Consider the following 26,880-nt stretch of genomic DNA (forward strand, 5'->3'; position numbering starts at 1 on the left):
ACTATTCATCGTTCAACTGCCAAATGGATGTCAAATAACAATAGGGGGCCCTCGGATGAGTTGGAGAATAGATTATTGACTGGGACCAGAAATTTACACTCAAGCCACGGGGCCAAACATCCCCAGCGGAGATAAATGGCACATGTAATTGAGTTTGGTCAGTAGTGTTCGAGTGGCTGAGCCCACCACTGTACCCATTGAGGTGCAGCAGGATGGGAACACTTGAATAGGGGGTGATGGTGAGGGTGGGTGTGACACATTGAGGTTTATAAGCCATCCAGTGGCAGTGAGAGTCAGGCAGAGGGCAATGTGACACTTAAGTTGTATCGTCTAAGGCACATGTGACAAAAGCTGGAAAAGAAGAGATTGATTTGAGCAAATTCTATTAGAGACATCAGTCATTCTTGACAGCTGAAGAATTTTGCAACACAATGAAATGCTATATGGGAACTTTTCAAAATACGTGACTAGGATGGTAACGCATATTCTAAAAACAGTTAAGTTAGTCATCTGTTACACACAACCATCTGAGTTCAAGTTTTGTGAACCTTTGATTTAATTAGCAGAGCAATTTGACAGGAAAAAAATCTTTGGGACATCTGCTCATTTGTTTGCAGTCGCATCACAGTTTTATACAGATCACAAACAAATATAACACATTTCAACCCCTTTCAAAAGATACTATGCATTTGTTAAAATAGTTATAGATATATACAATTATACAGATGTACTTTATATCAAAATGATCTGAACTCTGTGTACCTGGTTAATAAATTTCTCCAACCTTATTTGAAGGGATGACTGATCCTTAAATCCAGCCATCCATCCAGCCATCCATCCAGCCATCCATCCATCCATCCATCCATCCATCCATCCAGCCATCTATCCATTTTCTTAGCCGCTTATCCTCACAAGGGTTGCGGGGAGTGCTGTAGCATATCCCAGCTGTCAATGGGCTGGAGGCGGGGTACACGGTGAAGTGGTTGCCAGAATATCGCAGGGCACATCGATACAAACAGCCACACTCACCATCACACCTAGGAGCAATATAGAGTGTCCAATTAATGTTGCATGTTTTTGGGATGTTGGAGGAAACTCGTGTGCCCGGAGAAAACCCATGCAGGCATGGGGTTGAACATGCAAACTTCACAAAGGTGGGTCTGGGATTGAACCCGGGATCTCAGAGGTGTGAGGCCAAAGCTTTACCAGCTGATGCTGTCCTTAAATCCAATCACCTCATTATATACTTCACCACTTTTTGAATCTTACATTGCATTAGTTGTGTGACATATAGACATATATCCTGATAATAATATCCAGCAAATCCCAAAATAGTATTTTTCCTTGAAATTACATTAAATAAATTACAATTTTTCTCTACTTATTTGTAACAGATATTTGATTTACAAATCACAAAATGAATAAAAATGGTGGAAAAAATAAAATGCAATAAATATCCAGTTGCCAAACAAAATATCTGGTAATACAATCAGTTTTCAAGGAATGCTGTACAGTGCAAATAATTAAAATAAATACACAAACTTAATGCTTGAAGTAACATTCAAGTACCATTGTTTCTCTCATACGATGCATACCCATGTGTAATACGCAACCCCAAAGTTGACCTCAAGGTTATGGCAAAGCCTTCTACCCACAGTATGTATAGTGCTTTTTTTAAAAAAAAAACATAGAATGGGTTTGTTTCTACCCATTAGATGAAAGTATTGTCTACTTTTTTAGTTTTTCCAAAGAAATATTCTCATTTAACCACTTGTATTTATTTCTATTTTCTTGTGCATATTTTGAAATTCTTTTCAAATAATTTCATTTAGTAAATTATTTGATTGCCCGGGCAGAAATTGTAAAATGGGTACAATTCTTTAAAGAAAACTTGACAGATCAGGCAACACATTATATTCTAACTCCATTAAAAGTAATCTGTCAACCATTTCAGAAAATCATTGCCATCAAACAAAACTTGGATATAAAATTATTAAAACTTATGAGCATAACTGTACATATGCAGTAATGCGTACCCCTGATTGCATACCCCATATTGAAATAAAAGTTTAGGGTAGACCATTTTTAGAAACCCTTGATGGCGGTGCCATATTGGAATGAAACTGTACAGCTTTTACATAACCTCAGGATGGTGGCATACATTTATACCCATGTATACTGCTCACCACTGATTTGTTACATTTACTCTGGGGAAAAAAAATTGCATAATACACAAATTACAGGTTGTACCAAACCAGTGTGCCACCCATACCTGATGACGCTCACTCACACTGATTTGTATTTTACAATCATAAGCCAGTGAAATAAGCATAATGCTATTCCTGCATTGATTGTATATCAGTAATTTGTTCACTGTGGAGACCTCTGATCTACATTTGTGCACAGCAGGCAATACGTGCCTCTTCTGCAACTACACCGAAAAAGTTGCATGTTGTCTTTCATCATGATCCTCTCCAAAACTGATAGAATAAATCAAGGTAAAGTAGAAAGCTTTTACACAGTGTGAAGTTAGGCCAGGGCTTTGGATAATGGCGGGGGAGGAGGGTGGTGGTGGTGGTGGTGGTGGTGGTAACACAGTGCCTTTTCAACTATATGTGTGTGTTTGTGTGTGTGTTTGCGGAAGCTTGAAATTAAATTATTGCTCTGTGATTGACTGGCAAGCAGTCGAGGAAGTACCCTGCCTCTTGCCTGAAGTTGGCAGGATAGGCTCCAGCTCAGCTCCCCTGTGACCCTGAAGAGCAAAAGTAAAAGAAAATTAATGGAAATAATTGTTACGGACTGACTTAGATTGAAAGCATTGAAAAGTGAACCAAGTGATTGACTGACAATAAATATCCACTCAATTGTAAAAGCCTTTTGTGTCTGTGTATGATACTTGGCTGTGTGTTTGTTGTCATCTGCATATTTGCTAGCATGTGTGCAACGGATGTGAATTAAAGGATTATCTGATGGCCAACTGTGACCATCTGAGCACCTATCCTCGTTTTCTCCATAAAGTGTGCCTAAATGAAATAGATCTTTGCCCAAGTCATTGCCATATATGTATTAATTAACCCACTTTTCTGTTGTTAGTTTATAAGTTCTGTGTTTATAGGAATTCTTTTGCATTGTACACAATAGTGAATAAGACATTGACCGGCCATGAATTCCCCTTTGATGTAGTGAAGTCATTAGGTAAAAAGTTTATTTCAATCCTTGTCCCTACACTTAGACTTTTACCGACCTCGAGTCTGAATGAACAGTCCTTTAAAATACAATCGTTTGTGTGGATTAAGTCCACTGTGGGTCATGTTGAAGGAAAACATAGTTTATTTGGACTTCTTACCGTATGTATTGTTACTTATTAGAATTAAAAAAATGCCTACTTACTGTTTATGATCAGTGCATTTATTGTAAGAGTTTTAAGCATATTTACCTGCATTGCCCAGTATCCAGTCAAGGGAGTTTGTGTTGACACGACCATGTGTCCTGGTTATGGACTTTGCAACTACATGAAAATGTTTGTAAGCTTTTGCGAGACAACCTGCGGGGGAAATGAGAAGAATGGAGGCATCACGTCGTGTCTTCACTTCAGACAGCACAAATACACAGTGGCTACAGTTGCACGACAACAGCACTGAGCGTGATAAGTCCCTGCTGTTGTACGTGGAGAGCTTCTTTAAGGTCTTTTGTCTATACGGAAAAATAAATGTGAGCGGAGAGCGCGTCATCCATGAGCGAAGTAGCAGAAGTGTCATTCTACGACATCAAAGTGGTCGTCATATTGGCTGCATCCTATGTCCGTGACGTCACCCGGACATTCGGCAATGGAAAACACACGGTGCACCCTAACTATGGGAGACGAACACGCCCCTTCTGACACGGAAGCTCTTTTCGAAAAGAAGAACACCACACAACAGAGTGAAGTTACCGGGGCAATATTACACTATTGTTTCGAGCCATATTCAGATATGTGATCACGGCCAAACTGCCTCCCCGTCCGATCCAGTTCCGCGGCGGAGATGAGCCATGCGGCTCATCGCAGCCGGCCGGTGTGGCTCATTTTCGGCGCCAAGGTGGCTTATCACAGAGCCGAGCCATGCCGCTATTGGGGGTTGTTCATAGCCGGCGCAGTATGCGATGAACAACACTGTCGAGCTGGGGCGCTTTACTGCGTTGTTGTCGTACGTGGCTGAGTGAGGCATGAGTGCTGCGTTCTTCTGAGCCGCTGCCTTCCGCGAGCCCGAAGCGAAGCCTTTGCTGCCAAAGCAAAGCAGCAGCCCGATGCCGTCCGACGCGCACATCGACACATTTCGTTCGCGGATTTTTTGTTATGTTATGAGAGACTGCCCCAAACTATATATATATATATATTTTTTAATAGTTGTATACAGACCTTCCTGTCATTTGGAACCCACAAATCTCTCGTCCTCTGCACCTGTGCAATCCATTTTTCACGATGAACCGGGTCTCTTGCAAACTAAAGGGTAAATCCATTCTCCCGAGTGTTCAAGCAAGGTCCAGCAATGCAACGAGCCGGCATTTTGGCTAACATGAAGGAACAACGAGCTACCTTACCGGAGGTAAAACTAATGGAAACAAACGAGTCCACTTGGGGGCGCTTATGTCCTTTACGTCACTTCCTCCTTCTTCTCGAAAACAAATCCCTTGAGAGGATTCTCATGGCGGGAGTTACAAAAAGCTGTATACGTCTAAATCATGTTTTGTGCTGAAAAAACGCATGGGCCCATATTGGCTGCCGTTTTTTCATTAATAACATACTAAAAATCATCCATTTCATGACAGTCGCCCTTTAAAATGGAGCAATGTTTATTTTCCCAGTGTCTTGTTGTGACTCAGTTTTGTCCCATTATCTTGGCTCATGTCCTCTTTCGTGAGAGGAGCTTCACAAGGGTATTTTAAACTCCTCTGACCTGCAAGGTCATTGAGTTTGACTTGGATGTTCCCACATTAGTCAGTGTCTCGTTGCGTTCTTGTAAACCTTTTGTACATTGTACCTTAATACAACGGAAACATATGCTGTGAGATGATGGGGGTCCCTTGAGCGTGCCCTCAGGTCAGATGTAGACCAACATGGAGGCAGTCTGGTCAAACCGACGCAGATGATAGGCGGTAGGAATCCAATGGCCCAGTCGACACCAGAGAAAATGAGTCTTTCTCTAAGATGCTTTGATATATTCAATTGAAGATGGTACAACTACATTTCTTATAAGGCCTTCAGGACAAAACGTGAGCAAGGACTGTTACTCTTCAATGAGTTTCAATTCAAGTTTAGTTTGAGTGCACAAGGTAATCAATTCACAGTAACTCTGTGTACAGATAAATCTGGAAATATTGTACATAACATACAATAAATGGGGAATGTCACAGATGAAGTGGTATTTAACATTGATTTTTCATGACGTTTCACACTAGACTAACACTTTGTGACTAGGGTTTAGTCTGATGACATCCTTTAAAAAAACAAGCCTCTCTCTCTCTCTCTCTCTCTCTCTCTCTCTCTCTCTCTCTCTCTCTCTCTATCTCTATCTCTATATCTATATATATATATATATCTCTCAAGTACGTGGAAAAACTAAACGCTTTGAGACTAGTCCAAGAACTACAGTTGATTCTTGATCATTTGTATGTAATTGATGATTGATTTATCATGTCTTGAAGCAAATAAAGAAAAATTGAGTCCACTACTTGGCTGCACATATTCAAGTTTGAGGTCTAATGGAAAATACTGCCAACTGCAGGGAAATTAGCTAAATTCACGCAGATACACATTATGGCAAGTACTCCAGACTTCATTATCCTTCTCAATACAACACATAAAAAGTAGTTCATAACATTTAAAGATACATTGTCCTAGTCCATTTAAAAAAAATACTATTCCATAGATCAGTTTTTTTGATTCAATTACTATTTTTCCTTAGAGCACAATGACATTTTGTCAAATGGCCATTCTGATTAAAACTTTAATTGCTTTTTCCAACCCCCTTATATATCCTGTTAAATTATATACCAGTATGGGTAATATGCTATTTCCATTTTTTGATACAAATATGGATAACCAAGTGTGATCTGTTAAGTTACAATGTGTTGTAATGATTTGAAAATATCTCAGTCAGAGAGAGTCAGCTAGATTGAGAGATTGTAATAATGTTTTCAGATTGTGTAGTATCTGTCTGTGTTTCCATCTGTCCACAATCCTGTTCTTTTCCTTTGGGATAAACAAAGGTCTGTTTTGGGCAGAAATGTTGGAAGAAAAGCGGGTAAAGACAACATGTATCCAAGTGTCTGGAATCAGCTATATATGACAAGCTGCTTTGTACCGTTGCCAAGCAAGCGCCAGCTGATGTCATCGTTAAGGCAAGCCAACTTGTAATGTCGTCCAACGTCCATCTGGGATTCCAATGACTTCACTTTCTTCTCCGGGCTATATTTATTCATTTTTGCCAACTGCAAAAGAGCCACAGTTTATTATTAGGAGTCTTGAATGGATAAGATTGCATAAGAAATGTAACCAATGTCTTAATGTTCCTCCCTACCTGCTAATGAACAATTTGTCTTCAACATTAACCCAATACTCTTTAGCATGGATATAAGCACTGGGCACTGCATTACTCAGTGCTTCACACTTGCATGAGAGAGGTATAATTACATGGACATATTGTAGTTTCAGTGATGTACTGTAATCTGCACCAAATTAAGGACAGATAATAAATATAAAATAAAGTTATAAATGACGGGACATTTATTATTGTCTATATTGTTTAAACTATGCATATATGGTATGGCAAACCATTTATTACAATTTTAAATTCATCTTCCAACATTACTGTACCATAAAACAAAGTGTTGCATTTGGGAGGGGAAAATACACAGGGAATGGGCAATGTACTTGCATACTGTATGTGCCGAAGACTCTCCGTAATAACTAACTAAATAACTAATAGCAAAGGTGAAATTTAGTCCCTCCTTGACATACAAAGTTTGCAACTCAGTCGAGATGTAGCATACTTCCTTCACTAAATTTATGCACTACTTTCCTATTTAGATATGGATTTGGTGGTGTTTTTGGAGCTACTGTATTTATTTATATAGCTTTTCATGTAACTTTACCAGACACACACAGGCCAGAGCTCAAATTCAAATCCCCAACCCCAGAACCGAGAGGCGGGTGTGTTCACCACTCACCTTTCCACCATGCTGCTTCCACAGGTCATCGCACCAGATTTGATGACATTCCTGTCATAAGAAAATTAATAAAGGCATACCTTTTCAACATTTTTTTTTAAAGTGATCACACCATCACTCAAAATGTTCTGTGCTACTGTTCCAATGCCAATACTATATTGAGCAAAATATTGGTTCCCAGAGGAGTAGTGTAGTTCTCTGTGAATGTGGCTCTACTCCCCCACAGCTCACACCACCCCTTCTTCAATCGTGCACAAACTTGTTGAGCCTGAAGCTGCTGCCAAGTGGTGTGGCACAACATAATTAGTCATTTCAATTAATGCAATTTTTCTACTATAATGTCCAATTCTGATATTTCGTTTTCTGCATTATAATTTGAAAATAAACTAACCACTTGGAGGGCTTTGTCTACTTAGGAAATGTATTCTATGAGCATCCTTTCAAACCTTTTGCAGAAAATATCATAAAATCACCAAAATTCAATACAGTACCCAATTTTTAGTCCATATTGAGAATAGTAATGGTGAACAAAGTTAAATCAATACTATATATGACATTGGGTAAAGCCTTTTTTTTTTTTTTTTTTTTTTGCACACTTAATAGAATAGAGGTATACAGTAGTTGTAGGCCAAGGACTGTGTGTATTTAATAGTGTCCTTGACAGTTGTTTCATTTTACTGAGTCAAACGATAAGCACTTGTGGTGTCTGAAAGCAGTTTATATTTTTATAATTTTTTATATTTCTTTTTCCATGTACAATTGTGGAGACTTGCTTCTTATTCTAAACGGGTGGGTCTGTGTGCAATCACAGGCAAGAGCAGCCATGCCTTGATAGCTACAATGTACATCACACCACAGTCCCACAATGTTCCCCCTCAGTGACATTTTGTTTTTCCACTTTTAGTTGTTTCCTCTTCAACCTTCACAGTTATCAAAACCTTTATTGCTTCTGTACCTTTTGCTGGGGCGAAGTGATTTGTCATGGTTTCGGCGGACATTTTACTCTGTAGCTGTGCTGAAGCGGGTGCATTCACACAGCAGTTCATTTTCCAACCACTGTTGTCAAACCAGCAAATATTTTACACACTCTAGGGACTTTGCATAGAATGAAATCGCCTTGTAGCTACGAGAGTTTTCCAGCATCTTCAAATTCTTAATATGAATCTCTGTATTTGTTTTGTTGTGGTTTTCATTCAATTCTCCAAGTCGTGAAAGGTGTGAATCACATTTGGTTTAAATTTGGTTATGTCCCCTGGTTTTCTGAGAGAAACAAGTCAAAATCAAAATATCAGCCAAAAGCTAACTTATTGATTTGAGTGGATTTGACGCTTTGTGCCGATTAAGTCGAAGTCATAGTCACTGGGATTCACTTTCAGATGCTGGTCGGTGGTTGTATATTTACACAGGGTTCGCACGGGGCCCTAAAAGTCCCTAAAAACCCCTAAATTTTCGAAGTTGCATTTAGGGGCTCCTGAAAGTCCTTAAAATCCGCGAAAACTGGTCAAGCCCCTAAAAAAAACCTTTAATTTAAAAAAATCAAAGGGAGGACCTCTACCGCCAAAATTCTCCCTTAAAAAAAAAAAAAAATATATATATATATATATATATATATATATATATATATATATATATATTATGTAAAAAAAAAAAAAAATAGCGATCCGTCTGGCCTCCAAAACCGCCAGAAATTAACGGAAGTCACCGTGTTGACAACTAATCGCCATCTTGTCGATATTCCATTGTTTGTTTCCGTGAGTAAGCATTTCACTTCATCTTCGTTACGACGTAGCGTAGTTCTTTCATCAATCCAACTTGTATCACAGGGAAGTGCATTTTTCAAGAAGCTTGGGTTGAAAGTAAGGAGTTTGGGAGCTGGGTTCGTCGAGATCCAAAAGATCGGCACATGTTTTACTGCCATCTGTGCAAGCAGAGTTACCATCTTAAAATGATGGGCGTCAAAGCGCTGGGGTCGCACCGGAAAAATAGGAGCACGCTGATTTGGCGAAGACTCTCTCATCTTTCGTTGGTATTAATCTGTTTCTAAAATATCAAGATAGTGAAGGATCAACTTCAGGCAGTGGTACTAGCAATGCATGTGCACTGCTCTTCCGGAGTGACGAGTTCACAGAGTTCCCCCCGTTATGCGAGTAGTGTTTTGATGTCTGCCAATAAAACAAGTTTACTCGCATAGTTTGGAGCGTTTCCTCGATGCTATGTTTGATGTTTCTTTGATTTAACTGAATGTTCTTTTGAGTCCAACTTTACTCTAACAGCGAAACTTGAAAAAAGTGGAAATGATGTTGAAAAATAGAGCAATGTGGAGTACCGGAACCAGAAGAAATGATTGGAAATTTTAACCGATTTCGAAAGTCCGGTTTCGGTTTAAAAAAAAAAAAAAAAAAAAAAAAACGAAAACTGGTTGTAACCGGTTATATGAAACTGGTTGCGATCCCTAATGCGCACCTACAGTTGTCCAGCCAGAAGTCAGGCTTTATGAATGTAGTTCAATACACGAAGATGGACTCGTTAAAGGCAGAGATGGTGTGGACTTTAAAAGTGATCTGCAGCCATTACAGTTACAAATCTTGTGAAAATAATTCGAAAGTGTTTGCAGTCATGTTCCCAGACAGTGACATTGCTAAAAACTACCACTGTGGGGAAAGGAAGACTTCGTACCTGGCTACATTTGGCATCACTGCCCACTTTTAATCTCTACTGCCTCAAAGCCAGAATAGAGACTGACATATCTACGCTTATTGAGAAGGCTGACAGGCTGTGTGAGGAGGCAGAAGAAAAGAGGAATCTGAGGTTTATCACCGAGGCCAATGCACTCAGAGGCAGAGCAAAGGACAAGAGAGCCACTTTGGCACCTCTGCAGCAACAAATAGAGGAGGCACTGGGTAGGCTCAAGGAGCTAGAGTAGGGGTGCTGAAACAGATATCAGTCGAAGACATTTGTGTATATAGTTGCAATTGTAGTTAGAATCTGTTTTTCTGTATATTATGTGAAGACGTTGACAATGGTCATAACAATGAGAACTACCACAAGGGGCGACAGGTGATCACTGTCACAAGTACTGAGATACTGGAACATTTGATGAACCAAGAACGGTTGATGGCACCATTGGGTGAGTCTTTTTTCCTTACTCTTGATTTCCCACAATGGCCCTAAATTTTTCGTGTTGGCCCTAAATTTTTTCCGTGTCAGCCCTAAATTTTTCGTGTCAGCCCCTAAGAATGCCCCTAAAAAGCTCTTAAATTTTTTTGGTCAGACTGAGTATGAGCCCTGTTACACAAGTCGTCTTTCTTGGGTTAGGGTTAGCAAATTTGATGCCAGTGGTAGCCATTCTGACAAAAAAAACAAACAAACATGCAAATCTGTCATTCTCAGTATTGCTTTTCAATGTGGTTTCATGAGGTCCAAAAGGTGAATTCTGACTGGCAAATTGCGATGTGAATCCGCAGCTTTGAATGTGTGAAATATTGTTCCAATGTAGTTTCTCTTATTTTCCCTTTCTTGTATAGCAGTGTCTTCATCAATTTGACTTTGAGATGGTTTCCTTTTTTACCCAGCTAACCTTACAAACAAATGATGGTTCGTAGCAACAGTTAAACAATGAAGATGATGTAGTCTGCCTCAGAAACTCCAGAGAGCGTTGGCTGCTCATTTTAATTTTCACTTCCATTTCCAGAGAAGACGCTGGCTGACATGATCTACTATAGCAATAACAAGAGAGTTAGACAAGTGGAAACTGATTGCCTTTTCTGTTCATCTCAAGCGGTTTAACCAGCGGACTACAATTGGGAAAACATGCTAATGAATAGCACCACGGAACCCCCCCCCCCCTTTTTTTTTTTAATATGTATTTACGGTACTTCTTAACCTTTGCTGTTCTCCCTAGGCTCATGACCTAGACGCTGCTGCTTTATTGAAGTAGTTTCACCTGTAAAGGCCAGGGCCTTTCCCTAGACACAATGGATAGCTAACCTTTTAGCAGGAGTTTTTAGTGATTTTTAGATTATTGACACTCATTTGGGGATTTGCTAATGAGTACACTGTCTTGTTTTCTTGTGAGGGAGTCGGGTGGGCTGAATCCAAACCCCTGTGCCTTGCTGCCAGTTCTGAGATGAATGACAAACTCAGTGAATAAAAAGACTGCATTATTATTAAAAAAAATGTCTCACTGGGAGAACCATTCAAGTAACCAATGCTTCATGGAATACTTCATCACCAGGCTGATTTTGAAACTGAATATCCGTAAGAACATTTCATGTGGAAAGAAGGGCTGTATAAGTTTAGAGGGTATTGTGAAAACAAGAACATTGCACTGGAACACATTTTGAATAAATGTTTTACTTATGAGGTATTATGGTGTTAACGTCTGTCCTTAAATCCTACATAGGCAGTATGATAAGGTCAAGTGTCATCACGATAAACATTGTAAAATACACACATTATTCACTTCAATTTCTGTACAAAAAATGAAATATGAGCGGAGAGCGCGTCATCCATGTGCAAAGGGGAATGCGGAAGTGTCATTCATCATCCAAGTTTTATATTGGCTGTATCTACTGTCCGTGACATTACTACCGGACATTCACCATTGAAAACACGCTATGGCCTCTACTACGGGACACGCCCCTTCAGACACAGAAGCTCTATTCGAAGAAGAGAACATCTCACAATCGAGTGAAGTGTCTGGGGCAATATTACCCTATTGTTTTGAGCCATATTTAGATGATATGTGGATCACTGCTAAACCACCTCCCCGCCCGATCCACCTCGTGCGGCAGTGATTAAAAACATGACGATGCTGCAACCAAACCGCCTCCCCATCCAATCCACTTCCGTGGCGGAGATGAGCCACCACGGCCCGGCTTGGGAGGTTCTCAACACCTGTGTTGGGAATTCGCATCCACCTGTTGTGGCTGTGGTGTAGTTTTACATTGCCAAAACATGCCAATGTTCATCAGATATCGGAAGTTCCTGCTACAAAAATTGATGTACATGTGCATTGTCAGTGGGTACAACAATGATATGCATATAGTCCACATTTTTTACCTAAATTTTAAAATTTTAATCCTATTACACTCCTTATCCTGCCTCAAGGGAAACATCAACTTACACTATCCCTTATAAAATATGTGATGCACATCACTTTGAGAACCAGCTCACACACACATTGGCATGCAAAGAACCATGTTAGAGTGACAGAGGAGCGCAAACAGTGCTGCACTCCTTTTGTTGGAGGATGGGGAGAAAGGGTAGTTGCATTGGTCAGTTCCTCTTCAACAGTATTCAGGAACCAGACGAGCATCTTTCCAATAGCTAAAAAATCAAACTGCGGTCCTCTCGTTCCAAAAGCTACTCCCACCCCAGTCTGCCAGTTTTTTTGGTAAACTGGAAACACTTTGAGATTCCGCATTAAATGTGATGTAGGTTGTTCTAATCATCCAAAGGTAATTTTTATCATTAACATTTTTGACAGATTTGTGGTTAAATTGGAGCCGCTTAGTAGCATAACAACGATGGAATCCTTAATGCTGATCTATAAAGCTCTTTGAAAAATAAATTAATTTCCAAGTGCCCTCAGTCACAATGCTGTGTATAGTTGAACTCAGACTGCTAACTTGAAGGACAAAAGATATTTGGTTTAATTCTCATTGCAATTAGTTTTCCCAGTGCTTTCTTTCTTGACTCTTGGAGTTAAAACGTTTATCCTCACTCTGACTTGTTTCATTGATGAATTGATATTTACTTGTACCGTATGTTGTGGACTTGATCAAAGTGGTAATATGTCTGTCCTGTCTGTTGGGATGCAATTATTCTTTTATTCAAGGAATACCTAGCTTTTTTTGTTCAAGCAGCAACATATGGGGGTGGATACCCAAAAGATTTTATATGGAACCTTTTATGTCTACTCCTAGAAAACAAGTGATGATCACGTTAAGCATCAAATGACCCAATGAATTTGCAATTACTTTTAAACTTCTCATTATGTATGATGAATAAATAATGATTTCTCTATTGTATTCATTCCTCGAGGGAACAATTCAGTTGAAAATGTTACACAATACTGTACATGAATTGCAGTCCAATTATCAAATGCTACAAAATGTATCAAGGAGGAAAATACAACAATGTTGAATTGCTGAGCAGTTTTCATCGTTTTTAATGGCCTTATTTAACCTTTGTCGTACCCAATCTGCAGCAACCAGTCTCACCACAATACAGTCGAAGTGTTTTGCCTCCAAATTGGCTCAAACATCCCGATAGTACCTCAATCAAGTCCCCCATTTAGTTACTTTAAGGCGATTTACAGGCAGTAAATACTAATCAAAATTTTCACTTAATCTTAATTTATCATACCGTTCTAAAAGTGCCAAGAAACAAAGACTCCCATTATTCATAGTGTATTTTGGATGGACATATCGTATCTACCAAAATGTTTTGGAATTTGTTATGCCCTTACCATTTTATGTTTTAGTGTTAATGTTGCTCTTGATTTCTCAATTTTCCTACATGTACAATACAGGGACAAGAACTTTGTCTGACAGCAAGTGGTAATGCCTCCCATTTACTGGTTTATTGTATCTTATCTTGTATCTTCAGTTATCATTGTCAGAGCATACAAACCCAATTTGAAGTTGAATGAAGGTGGGACATTGTTAAACAAAAACACAATACGGTGAATCGCAAATCATGTTCAACTTATAGGTGGCATGGTGGCCGACTGGTTAGAACAACTACCTCACAGTTCTGAGGACCAGAATTAAAATGCTGGCCCCGCCACTGTGGAATCTGCATGTTCTCCCCATGCATGGCTTTTCTCCGGGCACTCCGGTTACCTTCCATATCCAAAATACATGCATAGTAGGTTAATTGAAGACACTAAATTGCCCGTGGATATGAATGTGAGCGTGAATGGTTGTGTGCCCTATGATTGGCTGGCAAGCAGTTCAGGGTTTACCCTGCCTCCTGCCCGAACATGGGATAGGCTCCAGCGCTCCTGCGACCCTTGGGAGGCTCACAAAATGGATGGATATTCAACTTGTATTTAATTGAATATACTACAAATACAAGATATGTAATGTTCAAACTGATAAACTTTGTTTTTAGCAAATAGTCATTCATTTAAAATGTTATGGCTGCAACATGTTCCAAAAAAGCTGGGATAGGGACAGAGACAATTTCGTTGTCTAGTATCCTCTACTTGGCCAATCAAGCTAATCCTACCCAACACACATCGGCTTTTGCATAGGTTTTAAGATGCTCATTTTCACCAGATGTGAATGACTTAAAATTTGTCTCTTTATGGGAAATATGAATGAATGTGTGTATGCATGGTTCTATTACACTGACTTGAAGCAGGCTAGATGATTTATTTGGGACCTGTCAGCAAGCCAGTAGTCACAGGGCATTTGGTTATGACCTCCTAAATCTCAGGGGAGCACAGTGACTGCCTATAGTGGGTTAATTATTGGAGCTAACTGCCCATAATGCTGCCAATGCTGAAAAAATTACCAGCATTACACAGATAAACCTCCCAACCTGTGCCTAGGTCACAGTCAGACCCTGTTGACTTCGACCAAGATGATATGTTTTCATGTAATTTTTTTTTAGTTCCAATACAGGAATTTGAGCAGTTGACAGAGTTCATAGCATTTTCAATGTAGCAGCGATTAAATTGATAGTTTTTTATTTTGCCTCAAATGCTTTAAGGCACAATTATACCAACACCTTACAGTGGAAAACATTGATTTTTTTTTTTCTCTCAGATTAAGTGATGATTGTTTTTTTTAAATTATTCAACCCCTTGATCATTGCTCTGATTTTGTAGATAGAAAAAAACCTGCATCCTTGACGTCTGTGCTCTCTGATGGTTTCTTACTTGTAGCTGTCTCATTACTAGTTTCTGTCTTTTCTACCACCAATGATATACAAGATAGATCTGTTGGCACAATGTTTTGGGCCACCAGTCTGTTTGACACTGATGAATGGTTAGCTGGGCACTGAGTCAGGCTTGTGACCCTGTCAGTCCCTCGCTAGACTGATTAGATTCCATTTGTCCCCACAGACGGAAAAGGAGTGCTAACGAACAGATAAACAGAGTGTTTTTCCAGAACAACCTGCCTGAATCGTATATAACCGACGAGGAGTTTGAGGATATAAGAAACTGTTATCTTTGAAAATATTTCAATGCTGAATTGCTCTATAATGTCACTCATTATGGGACTTTGACTTATGAGTTGTTAGTCCTTTTGTATTATAGTCAACCTCTTCAAAATGTGCTTGCTAATAAACGAAACTAGTACAAGATTCAATCTGTAATGAGGAAGTCGATGGAAGTTTCAAAATGTTTCTACTTTAACTAACCCTGTGAAAACTGGTATAACTTGAGATTGTCGTGAAATTGTCATAGGAGGCTTTAAGCTTTACAGTTGTTTTTAAATTCACAAAAATGCAACAGACAACAACAAAGATTTTGCCAAACAAAACAGTCATAGCTATCGTGATCTCCGGATTATAAACCGTGACTTTTGTCACATGCTTTCAACCCTGCGGTTTATGCAATGATGCAACTAATTTATGGATTTTTTTTTTGTAACGGCCGCCAGGGGCACTCGAGCAGAAAAGGTAAGAGTGAGACAAACGGAATATACAGTATGTGTCGAGGAAGATGCAAGTTTAATTTAACTTTGCGCTTTGTGCATGAATAAAATTAGCACGAACAGACCCTCATCATGGAAAATGCAAGAATAAAGGCATGACACAGCTTTAAAGTTAAAACCAATTGAGCTGGCCGATCAAGAAGGAAACAGACCTACTGCACTTAAACTTGGCATCAATGAGTTGATGGTGAGACGCTGGGAACGACAGCGGGAAGAACTGGAGCAATGTAAAAAGATGAAAAAAGCTTTCAGAGGTAATAAAAGCAGGTAGCCTGAATTGTGTTGCTGCTGTGTTACTGCCGCACCTCAGTGACTTTCACCGGTATGTTTTTTTTTTTTTTTTTACCCAGCCCTGTTAGCGTTACCGTCTTACTGCTGTGTTAGTGCCACGTCACAGGCACTGTTTAGAAAGAAAAGCTAAGGTATATTATTAAAACTTTTGAAACTTTTTCTGTGTGCTGTCTTTCTTTGTAAATATCTCATGTTTCAATGTGGGCACATGTGGCTTATGGACAGGTGCGGCTTGTGTGTGTACAAAATGTCTTTAAAAATGTACTAGGTGAGGCTTATAATCAGGTCTGATATATAGTCCGGGAATTAAGGTAAGTTTTATTCATCAATCTATTTTCTTAGCCGCTCATCCTCACAAGGGTCGCTTGGAGCCTATCCCAGCTGTCATCGGGCAGGAGGCAAGGTACACCATTAACTAGTTGCCAGCCAATAGCAGGGGACATGGAGACAGACAACAGTCGCACTCACAATCACACTGAGGGGCAATTTTGAGTCTCCAATCAATTCATGTTTTTGGGATGAGGGAGGAAACCGGAGTGCCTGGATGAAACCCATGCAGGTACGGGGAGAACATGTAAACTCCACACAGGTTGGGCTGGGATTGAACCCTGGTCCTCAGAACCGTGAGGCCAACGCTTCACAGTTGCTACACCGTGGCGCCTATATTTATAACGCACAATGTGATTGTCGTATTTGCAGGTTATTGGAAGAAAAAGCAGACTCAAGATCACAAAATCAGAGAGTCAGGCAAGAAAAAAAGAAAAAGAAAAAATGAATTCACACTGACGAATGATCTTAATTCAAAGTAACAAAACTAAAAGAAAAAAAACAGCAGAAACAAAAAAAAAAAAAAACCCTCATCACTACAAATACTATGACAGGACAAAGGAAACATGACATCTGATGACAATGCATGAAAGCCGATTGTGGCAACATCGAGGCACATATGGATATTAAACAAGTGGCTGGAGGGAGCTGATTGGTAGACATAAGGGACGGGGGCTGTTGCGAACACGTGGAAACGGAAACATGACAAGGCATGAACATGAGTCACAAGAAAACAAGATAAAATGGAACAAAACAATAAATATAACAACAAAAACGATCATGGCAGGATGTTTTATGTTAGTGTGGTGAAAAAGACAAGGTAGAAAACAAAAATCATCATGACAGCTTGTTTCCACCAAATACATTTATTGTTCATTCAATCTGCAACTTCTTAAGCCTGGTTGGACAGCAATTGTTTTTTTTTTTTTTACATGACTCAAAAATAACATATAACATGATATCTAGCATTACAGGCTTAGTTGATGGACAGAAGAAGAGGAACAATTCGGGCATCTGTTAGCACTGTATACTCCTCAAGCACATACAGTAGACATACTTTACATATAGAAAGACATCCCCTGATGACGGAGTATATTTAGAAAACTACGTTACCCAAATGTCTCTTACAGAAGATAGAGAATAGCATACGTAAATGTGAAGAAGCCCGTCTCCATCTGCAATTTGGAAGTATTTGATTTGCTAAAAGTGACACTGTAGCAACAACTCGTAATGTGTGTAAATTGAGTGTTTCATGTGGAACTATATATTTAAATAGTAGAATGGTTGATCTACTCTATTACACAGTATGCTAAAATGCGGTTTTATTTTTTTACTCTCAATGTGTGAATGTGGAGCTCCCTCTAAGAAATGGAGTTTAGTGCTGTAGCTTGAATTCTTCAATGTTCCACAGCATGAAGTGGATTCATTGACCAATTAATAACTTTTTGTTTGCGCACTATGTGCAATTTCTGATTATTCTTATTAATTTTTTCCCATCCATCCATTTTCTACCTCTTTTAAGGGTGGAGTTGAGGGAGAAGTAGCCTCAGCAAAAATACCCAGACTTCCCTTTCCCCAGCCACTTCTTCCTGCTCTTCCAGAGTGATCCCGAGGCATTCCCAAGCCAGCCGAGAGACATAGTCTCTCCAGCGTGTCTCAGGTGGTCCCCAGGGTCTCTTTCCGGTGTCAATCTCTCGCTCCATTCTTCCCTCACTCGTGAACAAGACACCAAGATATTTCAACTCCTCCACTTGGGGCAGATCTCATCCCCGACCCAGAGAGGGCACCCCACCCTTTTCCAACTGAGGACCATGGTCTCAGATTTGGAGGTGTTGATTCTCAACCCGGCTGCTTCACACTCTGCTGCGAACCACTCCAGTGAGAGTTGGCAGCTTGATGAAGCCAGCAGAACCACATCATCTGCAAAGAGCAGAGATGTGATGCTGAGGCCACCAAACCGGACACCCTCTACGTCTCAGCTGCGCCTAGAGAACAAAATCAGTTACAAAGGGCAGCCTTGGCGGAGTCCAACTCTCACCGGAAACAATGCGGATCAAACTTTGACAACGGCCGTACAGGGACCGATCAGCTTGTATCAGGGGGTATTTTAATTTTTTTCTTTAGTTTATCTCAGACATCATAGTTAAATGTTATTTGTTTGGATTGTTATTTTGTGGTGCACTACTAATATGCTTTAAAATTATATTTGTTTACTTGATTTTAAACACTGCTGCACTGTATGGATATATAGTCATAGAAAAATGTATCATAGCGATAAGACTGAGACCATCTGGATGCACTCTTGTTATGCATTGCTGCAGTATCAGCAAATTAACTGACTTTGACTTATGTGTGATGAGGACATCCTTAGTCATAAAGCTACTAATAATCATTTGAATCATGTAGTAATATTTCCGAATTGATTTTTAAGCAACAACTGGCAATTCACTTTTCTTTCACGCTTGGCTGTTTTGGAATTTTTATCCTCATATTTTTGGACATGCATGACGTGGCGTTAGTTTGCCTTTGTAACTGTTTTTTTCTGGGATAACTGGACATGAGCTCTGTATGATGATGTTGTGAAGCTAGGTTAATGATGAAGAGGAATATGTTGTGTGCTGCTGAGGCGAAGACAAGGCCCGTTAACTTGGCCCTCTGACGAGTCCCAATGACAAGAGGCTTCACGGGCTATAAACCCAGAGGGATGAGGGCCAGTTGAAAATGGCCAGCAGTCTCAATTTTCTGCCAGACTGCCTCTCACCTTCCTCAGTTTTTTTTAGCTTGTCATTAGGTGCACGTGTTCTCTTATTCAGACCAGCTCCTTCCTCACTCATTATCTCGACCTCTCCTGTAATTCAGATTTTTGGTTTCGCACAGTTTTTCAAGGCTTGCTCTTTCTTTCACTTCACTACTTTTCTACCATCCATATGATGCTGATCCTGTGTATTTTCAAACTCTACGGTTAAGGTCTTATATATTTGTTTGTAGAGTCGGTATTTTGCGTTAAAGCAAAGTGGTGCTAACAAACAAGTGAACCCGACTACAGAGTTTAGCTAAACAAACCAAGCAGAATGGCAGATTCATTATGGCTGCTGCGTGCATATCAGGTTACAATGATCACTGCTGGCTTAGTCATTCTTTAATTGCCTCATGTAATTAGTTCAAATTTGGTGGCGAAAGATGTCAACCCGTTGGAGCAATTTGCTCCAAGGACATCCTGAATGACACACAAAAAATTACAGCAATACAAATTACAGCAAAACAAAGATGACTCTGATTGTGAAACAAAGGCTTTGTTTGTGTTTGTATTTTGGCATATGCATGTGATAATCAAAACATGCCTAGAGTAATTTTGAATGTATAATATGCGAAGTATGACCCCGATAATCTACATAAATATAAATATCCACCAGTGCCTACTGGCCAGAATTGATTTATGCTGCAAGAGATCCTGTGCCGTAGCTGTATCAAATATTTTGTCCTTAAAATGATATATAGATAGTCATGCTCAATTTGGATTGACACAGAATAGTATTAATTTAAGTTAAGTTAATTTTCATTAACTCCACCTTCTACCTACATAGTATTTCATGTTAACTGTAGTGACATAGATGTAGTGGTAAATTTAATTCATTTAAAATGAAAGCTTGTTCTTCAAATAGGCAGAAAATACAGCTCAAGTATTCAGCAACATTCAATTTGTTCGGGTCTACTACACATTGAAGCATTTTAGACTGACTTGTTCAGCATACTGATTTTCACTCTTAAGCATTCTCAATATCCTGTAACTCAATCCCACTCTGCAGTCTGCAGCATTTTCCAAATGTCATTGTGTCAGGATACCACATTACTGATATCCTCTCATTGATGACAGCTTCCTGTACTTTTTACATCCTAAATCTATATCTTGTCATAGCGGCTGTTGTTATACGAGTTTGTCCAACTACCAGTGACAAATTACATGTGTGTTTTAACATACAGAGCCAATATAGATGACTCTGTTTCTTATATAACATAATATCTTCAGGAAACCTTGGTCTGATCTCAAATTCAACAGACTACCAGAACCTTTCCCAAGCCCTATTTTCCATTCCATTGCCACCTCTTTCTTTAACCTTTATTTTTTTGATCAATTTTAGTGCCTATGTCAAGGAGTGCCTGAGTGCTGACAGACTTATCTGTCGAGTCAAGCACACCTTTAGAGAGTGGTGGAAGAAAACTAGTACTTTGTATAAGACCTGGCTGACTTGAGAGTGTCTTGCTATTTATTACATGATCCACCCACCCAATCAAAGAGTGAATACAGTCACCAAAATTAGGTGCAGACCCCATCCAGTCCAAAATCTCTTTTTTGGGTTTGAATTTACCTTAGTGTAGATCTATTCATTCTAATGAATTTTTGTTTATTCTATTGGAATGTATTCATCCTTTAAACATTGTCGAAATTTGCAACTCTCCTGGTGAGAAAAAAAGTTATCCAGCAACCAATGGGATCATTCCCAAACGTCAGATGGCAGACATTGCAGAGCTTCTTGTGCATATTCTGCGTTATCTGCCAAATACTGGAGGATGCTGCCAAGTCAGTTGATTGTGGTCCGCTACAGTTTGTCATTTAAACAAACCCTTATCAATCTGCAAACCTGGGAATGCAAAAAAAAAAAAAAAAAAAAAAAAAACAGGAACAGTGGAAGACTGTTTAAAGCGTCTGCCTCATATTTTTGAGGAATGGGGTTCAAATCCTGGCCCTGGCCCCACCTCTGTGGAATTTGCATGTTCTTCTCGTGCATACGTGGATTTTCTCCAGCCAGTCCAGTTTCCCCCGACATCCCAAAAATATTTCTGCTAGTTTATTTGGAGACTCTAAACTGCCTGTAGGTGTGAATGTGAGAGTGAACGGTTGTGTCTTTATATGTGCCCTGCGATTTGACTGGCAAGCAGTTCAGGCTGTACTCAACCTGCTGCCCTGAGATACTGTAGCAAGGATAGGCTCCAGTACTCCTATGACCCTTGTGAGGATAAGAGGCTCAGATTATGGATGGATGGAAGTGGAATCCTTGCATCTCCAAAATCACTACTTTTCAGGGGAAAAAAATATATATCCCTCTCACCACTGGACCTCACAATCCTAGAAAGAAAGACTGAGAGGCAGGCAGGCAGAAAGACAGACAGACAGACAGGTCAAAAAAAATTCAGAGCAACTTTCCTGCTGGTACAGAGGATCCAGGTGTGAAACTTAAAAGGTGTCTAATGGAGTCCTCTGTATTAAGAAAAGAATATGGACCATACAACACTCAGTCAACAATTCCACGTTGTTCCAAAAAACAAAACCAAAGAAGTTGTGTGCATAATAGATAGCCTTCAAGTTTTCAAATCCTACCCAAAACTGACATTTAAGGGATTGCTACTCGCACATCTACCTGCATTGTTTTGGGTCATTCGTCTCTCTTAAATAATTGGTTTGCAATCTTGTTTACCCTTTTGTGACCCCCCCCCCCCCCGCTTCAGTTATTTTTTTTCCCACATACTGTACGCTTTCTTTGTACCAATCCTTCATAATGCATGTGTTTATTAATGTGTGCATTTTATAAGAGAGACTCTCATTGTTGAGTCCAGTGGTGATGTCGGCCTCATTAAGATTGATGAGGAGCGCCCAATGTCATGGCTGGGTTAGCATCCCATTGGCGAGCCAGGAACAGAGCTACCTTGTTGCTGAGCTCCTGGCTCTGCAACGCACCATGTAATCATCTGATTGAACATCAAATGAAAGTGCTAATTTATTCATCTAATTTATTTAAAAGAATGGTGAGGGTTCTAGGAATAATATCCCCCATTTGCCCTGTTCAATAAGTGCTTGAAACTGTTTTAGGTTTATGTAATGGATTTTTTTTTAAATTAAGTTTCCATTGTTTATGGCAGATATGCACTTTAAACTGTACCTGTAGACAGCCTTAATTGTACAGAAAAAGCTAATAATTTCTTTAACAATTAATCTGTTGATGATGATTCGGTGAATTGGTTAAAACAAAGCTTTTGAATTTACATTATATTATTCAAAAGCAGGGGGCACAGCAGCCACCTGATTAGCACATCTGCCTCAGAGTTCTGAGGACTGGAATTCAAATCCCGGGCCTGCCTGTGTGAAGTTTGCATGTTCTCCCCATGCCTGTGTGGGTTTACTCCGGGTAATCAGGTTTCCTCTTACATCCCAAAAACATCCATGGTAAGTTTATGGAAGGCATGAATGGTTGTTTGTATGTGCCCTGGGAGTGGCTGGCGAACAGTTCGCGTGGACCCCGCCCCTCACCGAGCATAGCTGGGATAGGCACCAACAGGCCCGTTACACCAGTGAGGATAAGTAGTACGGAAAATGGATGCAGTCATGCATCGATGGATATTCAAAAACAGAGCTCAATTTTAAAAAATTAGTAAAAATGTTAAGCATGTTTTTTAAAAGGTCAGAAAAATGTCATATTTTGATTCAACACTACATTACTTTCGTAGACGACTGCAGAAAATCAGATAATTCAAGAGATTTGAACAATTTTAAGTTAAGCAATGTCTCTATATGATTAAGCCATTGTAAAAATAGTTGTTGATCAACTTAAGTGATTATTGACAGTTAATGGAGTATTGAGTCACTAAAAAAAATATTGAAAACGTTTGGAATGTGGTGACATATGTACATGCACCTAACAACAACACCACATTTGAGAGAATAGAATAATCAACGCTGTCTTAAATTTTGTTTATAAAGCCTAAATAAGCTTTCCATGGCTCATGAAGGATTGACACAAAGAGAAATTCTCAACTTCAATGATGGAAAGAGACATTCTTTTACAAAGTGCCATTACAATGTGAAGTGAACTCCTTATGGAGGAGCAGTGGGTAGAGGAATTGAGTGTAGGATTTTTGGAGTGTGGAATTTTAATCTGCACACAAACTCTCCTCATTACCACATATTGTATGCTATTGGCACAAAGATGCCTGTAAGCACTGCTTGGGTTGTAAATATAGATTTCAGGAAACAAAATAATGCAGTTTACAGAGTGCAGGAAAGACTTTTGAAAAACAAAAACTGACACAAAAAAAGTTCAGAACATCATCTTCCACGTTACTGATGGGTCTCTGATTGGAGGTGAGAAACTGGTAGGCTCAAATATGTTGTCTGGAGATTGTCTTTGCCTTTTTTCCACAACAACACAAGACACATTTTGTGTTTATTGTGTGGACACACAGTATCTTCATCATTGCTCACGCCATGCTAACTACATTTATAAAGGAACAAACCAAAAAATATATATATATTCACAACAAATAAATAGCTTTTTAGCTGCTTCCTGTGAAAAGTGGTTGAAAGTCCTCAGAACATTCCTTTAAAGCTTATTTATGTTCCCTTTGGCCTCAGACGTCAATGAATTTAAAGCATGAGAAATAGCATTAACACTGACTGAAAGACATATACAGTACACTCGTGTCATTTATGTTGGAACATTCTTGCGGGTTTATACTGCAACATTAAAGCTACTGCTAGCACAGTTTTATAAGATGACACTAAGTTTTGATTAAACAAATGTTTAGTTCTCTGTATTGTTAATTTTACAGCATATGTCATCAGGGTGTGCCGATAAAAAGTTTCAAGCAAGCATATTTTGAAGAATTGCTCACTATCTTCCACACTTTATTGCAGACAGTACATTCAAGGACAACAGGATAGAAGGGTATACATCATCATAGTATTGGAGCGATTTTTACGAGTATGGATGTATAGAATTGGATATACTGATATTGGTATCAGTATTCCTAGTTTAGCCCCCCCAAAAATGTTGTGCTTCCAATTTCCTACATTTCAGAACTTCGGTCGGTAGGTATTTTTATTTTTTTTGTTATTATTACTGTTATTATTTATTTATTTTTTTTATTTTATTTTATTACACTTTTTAGTCCATCTCCAACACACAGTGCCACCATTTTCTTGTCATTTCTCATTAATTCAAGCTCTGTCGTGCATAACGTGGTCAAAATTCATGAAGGCTTAGTCCAAAAAACATGAAACAATGTCAAAAATCGAATCTGGCAAAACATGAAAATGTAACTTGACTTGATATAACTCAGTAATGGTTTGACATGGGACGAGGCAGTTACGCTAGCTGATGCTCGTGAACACACATGCATATACACACCATAATCTGGCAACAAGCACATTTTCAAAAACAGTGTGCAAAATAAAGTTTGAAAATCACTTATTTCTTTAAATATAGACAATCTTCTTTTTCTCAAGACGTGATTTGTTAATGTGGAAATAATATTCCTTACTTGTAGAGAGCGAACATTTTACAGTTATACTCCAGGCTGTTTCATAGAGTTAATTTTTAATGGAGCGTCATGTTAGCGACACGGCACTGTGGGTCAGCTGGAAAGCGCTTGCCTCACAGTTCTGAGGTCCCGGGTTCAATCCCAGACCCACCTGTGTGGAGTTTGCATGTTTTCCCCGTGCCTGCGTGGGTTTTCTCCGGGCACTCTGGTTTCCAAAAAGCATGCATTAATTGGACACTCTAAATTGCCCCAAAGTGTGATTGTGAGTGCGGTTGTTTGACTCAATGTGCCCTGCGATTGGCTGGCAACCAGTTCAGGGTGCACCAAGCCTCCTGCCTGTTGACAGCTGGGATAGACTCCAGCACTCCCGTGACCCTCGTGAGGATAAGCGGCTAAGAAAATTGGATTTTAGAGATTTAAAAAAACATGTTTGCAAGTGGTTTTTATATAATTCCATGATGACTGGCTGTTAACCTATCAAACGAAGGACTTCTTAGTAGCCTTTACACAATCCAGATTTTTGGGCCCAATCATCTATCACCGAGTTTAGAAAATAACCAATCACAGATCTGATCACAAGATAATTCATTTGTGGGTACCATCCAATTTGTAGGTTTTTATTTTTATTTTCTCTTTTGACACTCATTGACTCATAGACACATCTCTGCTGACTTGACACAATATGAAAAGTCCTAAACTGAAAATTGATTCTGATCCTTATTGATCACAATTCTGCAGTCAGTCGTACAGTACCTCTGGAGGGCTCATACAAATGACTTTGCCTCTGAAGGATTAATTGTGTCTCCTTTTGTCCCTCAAATCAGTGTAGTCTTCTGATTTCACTTGCATTAATATTTGGCCATAGTACCCAATGTGAACCTGATTATTTGGACTTGCTCCCAGGTGTCCTCATTCCACTGCAGTGGATCATTTGAGATGCCTGGTTAATTAGACTTTGTGTACTTTAATATAATTCTGTTGTGTTTTCCATGAAAGTTAGTAACTGTGTTAACGGGTGGTCTTCCATCCAGGCAAGTCTTCAGTCATTTTATGCCAGAATCGGATATCAAAGTGTTTGTTGTAAGAGAAAATAAACGTTATTCAAAGCAACCCCTTGGCCTCCATCGCGCTCTAATTTTGCGGATCACAAATGAGCATGAACATTGTTTGGAGATACTCAATGATAAACCAGTATTTATGAGTCACTAAATTTCTCTCAACCTGTTACAAAGCAATGCATTGAAATAATTAATTGTGCAATAGGTAGTTTTTGTCACCCGATTCAGACCTGCACACATCATAATGGTTCACCAGAAATGTATATTGTCACTCATCTCCGCAAAAATTTTACATTCATAATCAAAGGTTGATACATTGATTCAGTGAACCTAGTGAAGATTGAACCGCTTTGCTCTTCAGCATGTTGTGTATATTTGCTAATCTCCAATACAAATTAAAAGTTGTGGTGTTGTCTGAAGCAGAAGTAAATGTTATGGAGAACAGTTCTGGCATTGAAAGATGGTGCATTATTAATTTTAAAAATATTGGTATTTGGTTGACTGATTGATGGATTGACAACACACCACGGAGACATGCAATTCAATACTGAAAATCTAATTGTTAAAAAGTCACTGTGATCACAGAGTGGAGAAGTTAATGTTTTTTTCAACATCTTTACTTGTTCAAAACCTTCTTAGCATGAATCTTACCATGGTAAGTAATTGCTAATTGTCCAAGTCTTTTTTAAAAAATAATTCCTTTTAATTCCAGCAATTCCTTGTAACAAAACATGTCTTTCACCTGATCTTTGCTCCTGAAGTAAAAATGTGTATGTGTGCATCCATGTGTGTGTATTTTCAAGTTATGCTCGAGTTCCCTTGGCACCCTCTGATCAATAGGTGATGGACAGGGCAGTTATCGATCACAACGGTGCATTGGGGCTAATTTATGCCACTGCTCAGTCAAACCCCACGCAACTGAGGCAGCAGGGCGTGAAATTCAAATAATTATTACAGCCGGGCAATTCCATTATCTGAGGAAAGGATATGTCACTGTGGGACATATTGGCTGT

General features: G+C 39.2%; 1 protein-coding gene across 5 annotated transcripts in view; it reads left to right on the top strand.

The window, feature by feature from the left end:
- The window catches only part of LOC133511849 (receptor tyrosine-protein kinase erbB-4-like), a 286,982-nt gene that overhangs the window by 53,388 nt on the left and 206,714 nt on the right, over positions 1 to 26,880 (top strand). The window lies entirely within an intron of this gene.

The sequence above is a fragment of the Syngnathoides biaculeatus genome, chromosome 14, assembly GCF_019802595.1.
Source record: "Syngnathoides biaculeatus isolate LvHL_M chromosome 14, ASM1980259v1, whole genome shotgun sequence".
NCBI lineage: Eukaryota > Metazoa > Chordata > Actinopteri > Syngnathiformes > Syngnathidae > Syngnathoides > Syngnathoides biaculeatus.